We start from the raw sequence: 10,839 nt of genomic DNA on the forward strand, positions 1-10,839 counted from the left end.
TAATAAAGAGATTCTTTTTAAACTATAAACTATAAAAAGAGTCTTTTATTCTGTTTTGTATTTTGTCATTTTGTATGGATACAAACAAATTACATTAGCACATGATAAAATGTTTGGAAAAATTAGTTCACATTCAGTTATCCTTAATGAATTTTTAACCTTACTTCATATTTTAAAGGTAATTTTATACTTATCTCTTTCCTCTATCTTCTAGAGATTCAAGAACTAGAAGTTAGTTTTGGCATCTGGATTCATATCCAGATGATAGCAAAATAAAAATTAGATGTACCTCAGATCAAGCTCTCTGCTCTTGATCATATTTATACTCCCCTTCATTAGAACTAGTAATTTAAGTTGCTTTTATGCGGATGAGAAAAGATCCATTTGTCTTGGAGAAGGAAAGCTTCAGCAAAATGAAAAAGATCAGAATGTAGGCAAGTTACACTTGTATGTATCTAATGTTTCCATTCTGATGAAGATTGATTGCAACTGCTATATCTTTTATGGGTTTGGTTCTATGAACCTTTTATTTTGATAAATATGTATTTACAATGTTATTCCTCAGTAACAGCTTGTATTTAACAACTGCCTAGAATTTCTTATTTTTATGAATTTCAATAGAGAAGTAGATGGGTAATGGCAATAGTAACTGACTCTCTTCTCCAGAGAGAAACCTCTATTTTAACTAGATTTTAGATAATTAGAAAGAAAATGGGACTAAAAATGTGGAAGTTACTTAACGGGATGTTTGACAAAGCATTTGTCTGGTGCAGTGCTGCTCAGCTGGAGTGATTGTGCCCCCCAGTGGACATTGGGCAATGGAGACATTTATGTTTCACCACTGGGTTGGGTCGGGGAGTGGGGACAGGACTACTACTGGTATCTAGTGAGAAAGGCCAGGACAGTCTTCCAAGAATTACCAGGCCTCAAATGTCAGTAGTGCCGAGGCTGACAACCCTTGATTTCTTTTATTTGGGGAGGAGTGGTGATGGATGTTGCCTGAAATATGGTATAGGGCCGTGGTCGGCAAACTGCGGCTCGCGAGCCACATGCGGCTCTTTGGCCCCTTGAGTGTGGCTCTTCCACAAAATACCACGGCCTGGGCGAGTCTATTTTGAAGAAGTGGCGTTAGAAGAAGTTTAAAAACTTTGGCTCTCAAAAGAAATTTCAATCGTTGTACTGTTGATTTTTGGCTCTGTTGACTAATGAGTTTGCCGACCACTGGTATAGGGGAATTGTAAAATACAAGTTTGTTTAGATTTGAATCTATAGATCATAGTTTAGAGATGAAATAAACATGCATATTTTAATTTATTTGAAATAATATATTAACTTTTTTCTACTCATGAGTTCTAGTCATTTTCACATTTATCTTTGACATTTTTTAAAAATATGTTTTTATTTAAGAACAATATAAAATCAATTACTGCTGGATGAAAGAAATTACTAATTTGATGTCTATAGATTGGATAATTAGAAGCATGTGATTTCTTATAACATGTGTAAAACATTGCTGTCTCAAAAAACTTGACTTTGTTTCAAATAAACAATAAGCTGACAAGCTTTGAAAAACTGATAGGCATCAAAATGTCAAAGATTGCTTGGCTGGGTGGCTCAATGGTTGAGCATCGACTCATGCACCAAGAGGTCACGGGTTCAATTTCAGGTCAAAGCGGATGCCCAGGTTGCAGGATCAATTTCCATTAGAAGGCATGCAGGAGGCAGCTGATTGATGTTTCTCTTATCAATATTTCTCTTTCCCTTCCTCTTTTTATAAATCAACTAGAGGCCTGGTGCACAGATTCGTGCACTTGGGTGGGGGGTGGAAGGTCCCTCAGCCTGGCCTGCGCCCTCCACAATCCAGGATCCCTCGGGGGATGTAGCAGTGCGCCAAGCGGCAGGCGGCCAGGGAAGAGCCTGAGCTGCTCAAACTCATCCCGGCCCACTGCGCCTGCTTTTGGCCATGAGCCCGGCTTCTGGCTGAGCGGCGCTCCCGCTGTGGGAGTGCACTGACCACCAGGGGGGTCAGCTCCTGCATTGAGTGTCTGCCCCCTCGTGGTCAGTGCATGTCATAGCGACTGGTCGACCAGTTGTTCCTGTTGTTCAGTTGTAAAGGTCGCTTAGGCTTTTATATATATAGATATAAAAACATGTCCCATGCTTGTTTTTGAGGTCATATCTCCAAGAATAAAGACTATCATTGATAAATATCTTTGCCTCTTGTTTTTAAATAATTCATCCAATGACCTTTTTTTGTTCTCTGAAACTAACATTGAAGTCTAATGTGATTTTCCCCAATCTTACTTTTTCTTGGCCTACAGAAAGATGATGTATGAGGGAAAATTATAGAGAAATAAACCTGCTTATGGTGTGCATAGGATATGTATGTGGATGTAAAAATAGTTCTGATAAGTCTGTAATTGATTTTGGAGTGTGGGGTGCAACACCAAATATAAACTATTCAGGATATTAACAGAAGGCACAAGAAATATCAAGGCAAATGATTTCATTAAATATTAATTTATGAGTTACTTGGAAGCTGAAGCTCATCTATACATAAGTATGCAGAATATCAAGTTGCTTGCAAAACCAGACTATATCAGATACACTCTGAGATCCTCAGCTTATCAGATGGAATATAAGACCAGCCACGATGCTCATAGCATATCAATTGATGATGCTTTTAATTTATTTAAAAGAAAAAATCATAGCTTTCCCACTGCCTGCACTTGTGGTCCTCAAAAAAAAAAAAAGTTAATATGAACGTGTACATACTCTATTTGGGGAGGTAGAAGTAGAAATTATGATTGCTGTGTCAAACAGTAATATTGGCAAATTTTCCTCCATCAGACCTGTGCCATATTCCCACTTGCAATAAACCAGAGTACTTATCTCCTTAGGATCTGTTGTTGACTTTCAGATGTTTGCCAATTTGATGGATGAGAAATACTTTTGTTGTTTTAATTTGCATTTTATAGTAGGTAGCTTGTGTTTCCAAAGATGGCTGTAACAATAGTTCCCATCCCACATGCTTTGTTTTGCAGTGTCACCTGGCCAGTTTTCCATAACACTTCCCTTGAGTCTGGGCTGGCCCTGTGACCCATTAGTATGTGTCAGAAGTGACATCGTGCAGCTCGCAAGACTGTTGTCTTAAAAGGTATATGTCTTCCTCTTTCTTGTTCTTGGAGTCCTGAGCCATCACGTAATGAGAGAGAGAGAGAGAGAGAGAGAGAGAGAGAGAGAGAGAGAGGTGCTACAAGTAAAGTTGAAGGTCTTTCCAATAGTTATAAACCATTTCCTTTTTTCCTTGTGAATGTACATGTCTGCCCATTTTTCTTCTGTTTTCTGGTATCTGTTCTTTTTCATGAGCTCTTTATAAATTAGTGTTATTTGTCCTTTGTGATATAAGTTGCAAACATTTTCATCTCGGTTTGTCCTTTACCTTTGATCTTGTTTTTAGTTTTATTTTTTACATACTGTTTTTATTTTTTACATTTTGTGGCTAAATTTATCAATATTTATTGGTTCTAGATTCATAGAAAATCTTTTCCCACTTACAGATTATAGAGGAAGTTATTCATGTTATCTTTCATTGTATCTAGTTTCTCAGTCTCTTCCCCCCCCCCTCCTCTCCTCCCTTCCTCTTTTCCCAACCCTCCCCTCCCCTCCCCTCCCCTTACTAGATATGGATCTAATTTTGTCTTTTTTTCTAAATGGCTAACCAATTGTTCCATTTTTTTAAAGGTCCATCTTTTGCCCAGTGATTTGAGATTGCCATCTTTATCATATACTGCATTTTGATTTGTAACTTGGAAAAATTGATGTTTCTGTGAGGGGACAAATCCTGGAAACACCTGTCTCATCGCTGTTAAGTCCCATTTCTCAAATCTGCAGCATTAGCAGATTTCAACGAAGTGGTTGATAAGCATACTTGCCTAGGATGTAGGCATATTCACTTCCTGATGATCTTTATTACATTGAAAATAGCAAGTGTTGAATATGCTAGTCTGTGCAGTGAATATTAATGTTTTATTTTCCCCAGTGATATTGTATCAAAATGGCATTTGCCAAATCAAACTGGAACTGAATTCTGAGGTCACCTTAATGTCTATTCATTTCACCAGGGGTAGAGTCATATGTATTATGTTAATTTTTCTTATTTTCTTTGCTAGACACATGATTTAAGGGCAATTTATTTGAATAAATCACATTTCTATTACATATGCTACATAAAATTGGAAGGACTGAATTCTTCCGTCAGGTGTAGGCATTGATTAGACATATATACCCCTGCCTCGTAGGAGAAAAACAACTTTATTAGTATCTTTTGAGAATATTCAGGTATGGGGCTTCTGGAATAAAGAATTCATTGTCCTTCTGAGTTACTAGCTGATGTTTCTACTCTTGACAGTACATATTCATGCAACAGATTGTGTTTCTTCCTTTGCTTTGACTACTAGGATTCTCAGAACCAAAGGGTTGTTCTAATTCTATTGAGTACTAGAGGCCCGGTGCATGAAAATTCATGCACTGGAGGGGGGGTCCCTCAGCCCAGCCTGCCCCCTCTCACAGTTTGGGAGCCCTCAGGGGCGGGAGGCAACCTGGTGATCAGGGGAAGGCGATGCCCCCATCACACCTCTGCTGCTGGCAGCACAAGCCTCGGCCGGCCCTTGTTACCTGAGCTTTGGGTGGCCCTGAGTGGCTGGGAAGCCACCATCTGAGGCTTGCCTGCACCTCAGGCCAGCCCTAGGTTGCTGGGGGGCTGAGGGGACTGGGGGACTATGGAGGCAGGCACATAGAGTGGCCGTACCCACCTGGGGGCGGGCCTGGCTGTGCCGTGTGCCTGCCACCCGGGCGGGGCTGAGGGCACTGGATGCCGCCATCTTGTGGCTGTGGACAACATCATCTTTGAGAATGTGGCAGTCAATTAGCATATTCCCTCCTTATTGGCTGTGGGCACTGCCATATTTGTGAGGGTTTGATGGTCAATTAGCATATTCCCTCTTTATTAGATAGGATTATTGTCAACTCTACCTTCATATAATTTTTTGCCTTGTTTCATGAACCCCAATTTCCTCATTCACTTATTTTAGTTTTTGTAAAGTTTAACGGCCATATTAGGTTATCCAAAAAAATGGATCTCACCTCTGTCTACATTAAGTCACAGATTATTGGGGATGGGGTTAGAATTGTTATCCAGGCTCCAGCAGCTTGAATAGTCCTTATTCCCATCGGCAAGAATAGCCCTTCTTGCTGGCTCTTAGCTGCACTTCTCTCCACGGGGCTCTGACATCTGTGCTCTGCTCCCTCACTCTCTCCTTTCTCAAGCACCTGATTATAAGCTTCTTTAGGCAAATGTTCTCCCACTCCCTCTCTCATTCAAGTCAACTCATGCAAACAGATATCACAGGCTTGCAAATGTACTACTTCTTTAACATTCCCAAGATCCCTGTAGCTCAACCCAGTTCCACACTACAGGTTAATCCAACCTGGGAAGCCAGAAAAGGTACCACAGAGCACAGGGAGTGAGCGGACTTGTTCTATTTTCTCCGCCCCTGGCTCATTTCTCTGCAGCCCCAGGGCTATGTTTTCATTCCAGGTACTCCAGATACTGCTCTCTTTTCTACCATTTCTCAGGGCACAGTGTGTCTGTCAAGGTGCACCTGCTGGCCATGCCCTCTCACGTAGTCTTCCCATCCATGGTATTCTTGCCACTGATGAACATGTGGGATGGGGATGGAAATAGCTCAGTTAATTTCCTGACACTTGGATGAATATGTGCTTCTTGAGAAAAACTGTGCCAATAATTTGTTGGAAAAAGAACAAGGTTCCTATGCTCTTTATAGATGGAAAGAAAAGAGCATTAATTAAAGAAAGTATTCTCTTTTCATTTGAGTCATTCCAAGTTATGTAATCAAAATATGGTTTTATAATTTTTCCCATTCATGAATTAACTCTTTTTGCTATTTGATTCAAGTTAGTTCAATTAAATGTCAAATTATATGTAAGGTGGGCTTGTGCCCTGATGGGGAATCAAACTATGAACTGGTTTATGGACTGACACTCAACCACCTTGCCACATCAGCCAGGCCATCCACGAATATTTTTAATTCATATAATTAATAGGACATTTGGTAGATACAGTGTGCAAACAGTATGAGATTCTTTCACTGGCTTTCTGAACTTCATACATTGAACAAGGGCACAACAAAGGCTTGATAATTTGTATTATTTATTCATATATACTAAATTAACCTAAGTCTTAGTGGCTTGAAACAATAGCCTTTATATACAACAGCCTTTATATACAATAGCCTTTATAAACAACAGCCTTTATATCTCATGAGGTTGAGATCCAGGTGTAGTTTATCTGATTCCTTCACTCTAGAGTTTCTCACCAGCTGTCCAGTGTTGGCCAGGGCTGCAGTCTCACTTGCAGGCTCAAGTGGGGCAGGCACTGCTCTAAGCTCACCCATGGGGCAGTTGGTCGGATTTAGTTCCTAGAGGGTTGTTGGACTGAAGGCCTTAGTTCCTCCCAGGCTGTTGGCTAGAGGCTGCTCTCAGTTTCTTTCCACAAAGGCCTCTCTATATAGGAGCTCAGAACATGGCAGCCAGTTTCTACCAGAGCAAAACACCCAAGAGAGCCAGAGAGTGCCAGCAAGATGGAAGTCACATCTTTTGTAAGTTAATCATGAAAATAACATCCTAATATGTTTGCTATACTCAATTGGTTAAAAAGGAGGTCTTTAAGTCCAGCCCTTAGGAGAAATGAATGTTAGGAGCAAAAACCAGATTTACCTTTAATATACTCTGATTTCTGGCTTGTGTTTTTCAAAGAGTCTGACCTCATTGAACTGCTTACCTTGAGGGACAGAGGAGAATAGAGGGGAATGTTTTTGAAATTAAGGAGAGGAAGCCAAGGAAATTTCCTCAGCAGTAAATAAGTTAGAAGTCAAGGAGCCTGTTGAGAGCTACTGCACTAGAGTTGAGTGGGGTGAGGGATCAGAGTTGATTTTAAATGGATTTAAAGAAAATAAATGGATATTTCTTACACACCTGTGTAAATTTGTGGATTGAGAATCATAGCCACTTATGATATATGTTACAGTTTATTCACTTTAAGAGCAGATATGTGATTGAGAGGAGACTAACACCAATGTTTTAAACTAACTGTATAGTTATTTTATGGATTTAAGTCTCAGTGTGCCTAATTTAAATTGGTTGTTTTTAGAACTCTATAAAGCCTATTAAATCATGTTAGGTAGAATTAGTTCCAGAACAATTATTGATGCTTCAACTAGACTTAATGTTCCTTTTATAATTATTTTCCGATACATGAAATGTAAAAATACAAGAACTAATACGTTTTTGCTCATTTAACTTGCTATTTCTAGTTATCAGAATTTGGCGTTTATTGGACCTGGGAGATAAAAATATTACTAACGTTTTCAAGTTTGAGATTAAAAGTTTTAGTAAAATAAACAAAAATAATGATACATCCTAAGCCTCATTAATTCTATTGCTTCTTCCATTTGAAAGCATTTGAACATTTAATATTGCCTCTTATTCTTCCATTCCCACTGCTGCCACCTTGGTGGGAGCCCGTGGTCTCTCTCTGCTGGACTTCTGCCAGAGCTTCCCAGTAGCTCCCCCCCCCCCCCCCCCCCCCCGCCACTTCTGCCCTTCAAGCCCCTATACACAGCAGTGGAGTGATCTTAAAACAAACAAAAAAGTTAGATCACAGCACTTTCTTCTCAAGACCCACCCATCCCTTCTCATCCAACTTCGAATACAGAACAAACCCCTCAGATCTTCCCAGCCAGCCTCCCGTGCCAACTCTGCTTTCCTCTCTCTGCTCTACCCATTGATGTGATCCTCTTACTCACTAAACTCTGGAGCCTAATTTAGATGAGTCAAGCACTAAAAAAACAAGCAAATGAATGAATGCAAAGCAGATATGCCTGAGGTGGTCAATATGTGCAGACTGATTATTTTCAATAGATAAATTTTCCCATTAGCTTTTGCCTGGGAAAAAAGTCAAATGACAATATAATTGAGGACTTTGTGTCAGAAGCAGATTAACACAGCCTGCTCTGCCATTACTTTCCAAGGTGAATGAAGGTGACCTGTTTGGCTGTTCAGTTCATCTTTTGCTGAGAGTTAAAAGATTCAGAATGTATCAGTTGGATGAAGTTTAGCAGTAATATATCTGTGGACCAGGTATTTTGTGGTATTTAAAGACTGGGCAGTGGATTGTGAATCTGAGGCAAATTTATTTGTTATTACATTTTCTTTCCTTTAGCTCACCAGTCCTCATGAGTAGACATCTAGTTTTCAAAAATAACCTGTTAACAACGTTGGCCATAAAAAGGAGGTACATTTTCTTGATTAAACAATACACCATCACACTGGACAGTCTTGAATGGTTTGGAGAAAATGAAATTTTTAATTAGTCTCAACGCTCTTCAGAAAGTGCAACATCCATTTCAGCAAAACAAATCATTTCTCTTTGGTTAAAAAACAAAAATGAAGTCTAAACTCTCCTCACCGATTGCATAGGGCCAGTTCCTTCTCTATGGTATTCTTCCTCCCAGTTGTCTCTGCACAGTGGACAGAGTTGAGGCCAAGCTTAGATCACCTTTCCTGAGATGTTATGTTATGATTCTTTTAGATCTCCCAGGGAACATCCTGCATAAAAGGCTTCAACTTCTCAGAAGAAAAATAAGACTGTGTGTAAGACATCAAACTATGTACTAAGAGATGATGAAAACAAACAAAATGCTACATTAAAAGCTTTCAGCACTGCCTTCAGAGTCAAAGAAATATCCATTAGGCACCTACAGGGTGCTTAGTACTTAGCTGGGATGAACAACCCATTTATTTGGGCAGTCAGTAATGGCATATGTACAACAATATATAATATGAGTAATATTTAGCATGATGAAGACACAGACACTAGGAACCAACAGGATGGAGATCAAGAAGACTGAGATAGGTAATCAACAAAACTTTCAAGGATCTTCAGTGATGAGAATAATTTGCCTAGGAGCCAGAGCCTTAATTATTTTCTCTGTGAAGCTTATATGATGGCTTCCTTGTTTTTGTCTTGTTTTTCCAGCTGACATTCTAGTCCCTTATCCTTCTAAAGAAGCATAAGTCCTTCTGCATTCTGTGCACCTATCTCCAGATATTTGCATTGTACGGTTGGGCTTATGGAACTGTTCAATCTCATTTCTGCCCTCAAATTTGGACTCAGCTTTCTTTGAAGGCAACATAATAACTTCTTACCCAAACTGTTTAGTACCTCCAAAGGGCTGACCACCTCAGGACTCATCAGCGTCCTCTGTCCAACAGCCTCAGGATGGGGCTGAAGGGCTTTCTCCTAGTCCCCAACACCAATAGTAAACCATTACTCCGGAACGCTCATGCAAAAGCCCTCTCTGAAGGCTCTTTCATCTTCCTCCTCTTCCTAGCTGTCATAGCTGCTCACGCTTCCGACTCAGTGATGACCATAGACTCAGGCTCACTGTCTTCCTCTTCATCCCAAACCCACCATCATTCCTGAAAGGAGCACAGGCTTTGGAACCAGAGAGGTGGGTTTAAAACACAGCTCTACCCTCCACTAATAGTCTGACCAAAGGCGAGTTGTGTAACTTCTAGGACCCTTACTTTCTCATATGTAAACAACAACGGTTCTTCAAAAAGGCTGGAGACTATGCCTGTAAGTTTCTCACCACAATCCCCAACTCCCAGAAAGTGAGGCATAAACGTTGCTTAGGCAGGTTGCTATGATGTGGAAAGCACACCCAATGCCTGGTCTTTGTTCAGTGCTCGGAGACGCCAACAAGGCACACACAGTGTCCCTCAGGAGTTCCCGAGACTAAAACGATTAGCGGGCTCTGAGCCCCTGCTGCCTTTCCCTGGGTGTCATGGGTGCTTAATGGTTCTTCATCGACTGATTCTACCTTTCTCTGTTGCTGTGCCAAAATGAGCCCATATGCTTTAAGTTAGTGTGATTTGCCACTGTCTTTTTATCTAGTTTTTTCCTTTCACAGGGTAGAAATAGTGGTAAGAACATCCTCAGATCGTCTTGTTTTATTTTTGGATGCTCTCTCGAATTTTACTTCTACTTTAATCATTTCCGTAAAACTAAATAATGTACCTCTTTATGTTTCTCTGTTGCCCTGTCATTTTGTAATATCAAAAGTGTGTTCTAGACAAAATTGTGATTTAGCTGTTGCTCTGGATCCTGGATTGCCTGCAGCCGTTTGATTTAAAATTCTAGAGAGAGTAAACCACTGTGTCTCTGGTGACTTGGGGGTAGTGGCAAATCTCTGGGGAATATACAAGTCTGTGAGCCATAAACGAAGAGGTCGCCTTTCATCATCAGAGGGGGCTAAATAATTTGGAGCAGATTAACCGCACAGTAATAAAGGAATCTTTCTTCAGAATCATCTTTAAATTATTGCCCAAATTGTGCTTAAAACACTCCCTCACTTGCCCTTCCCATTCTCATCTATTCCTGTTCTCCAAGGTAGATTAACAAAAAGTAGAAAAAATTAATTTCTCAAATTCTTAAGAAGATAGAAGTTTAAGCCTATTATATTAGAGCATTTTATCTTTCTTGTGCAAATACTGTTGATGGCAATTTGAATTTTGCTTATGACTGAAATGCACAGTACCTCTTCTTTCATCATGTGATCTTTGCTGAAGTATTCTAATTTTATTACCTTTCTCAGACAATTCTCATTTTATTTCTTTTTTAAAATTTTTAAAATCTTTATTGTTGAGATTATTATAGATGTCCCTCCCCCATCCCACCCCCATTGCCTCCCTCCA

Source organism: Cnephaeus nilssonii (genome assembly GCF_951640355.1).
Source record: "Cnephaeus nilssonii genome assembly, chromosome: 9".
NCBI classification, from domain to species: domain Eukaryota; kingdom Metazoa; phylum Chordata; class Mammalia; order Chiroptera; family Vespertilionidae; genus Cnephaeus; species Cnephaeus nilssonii.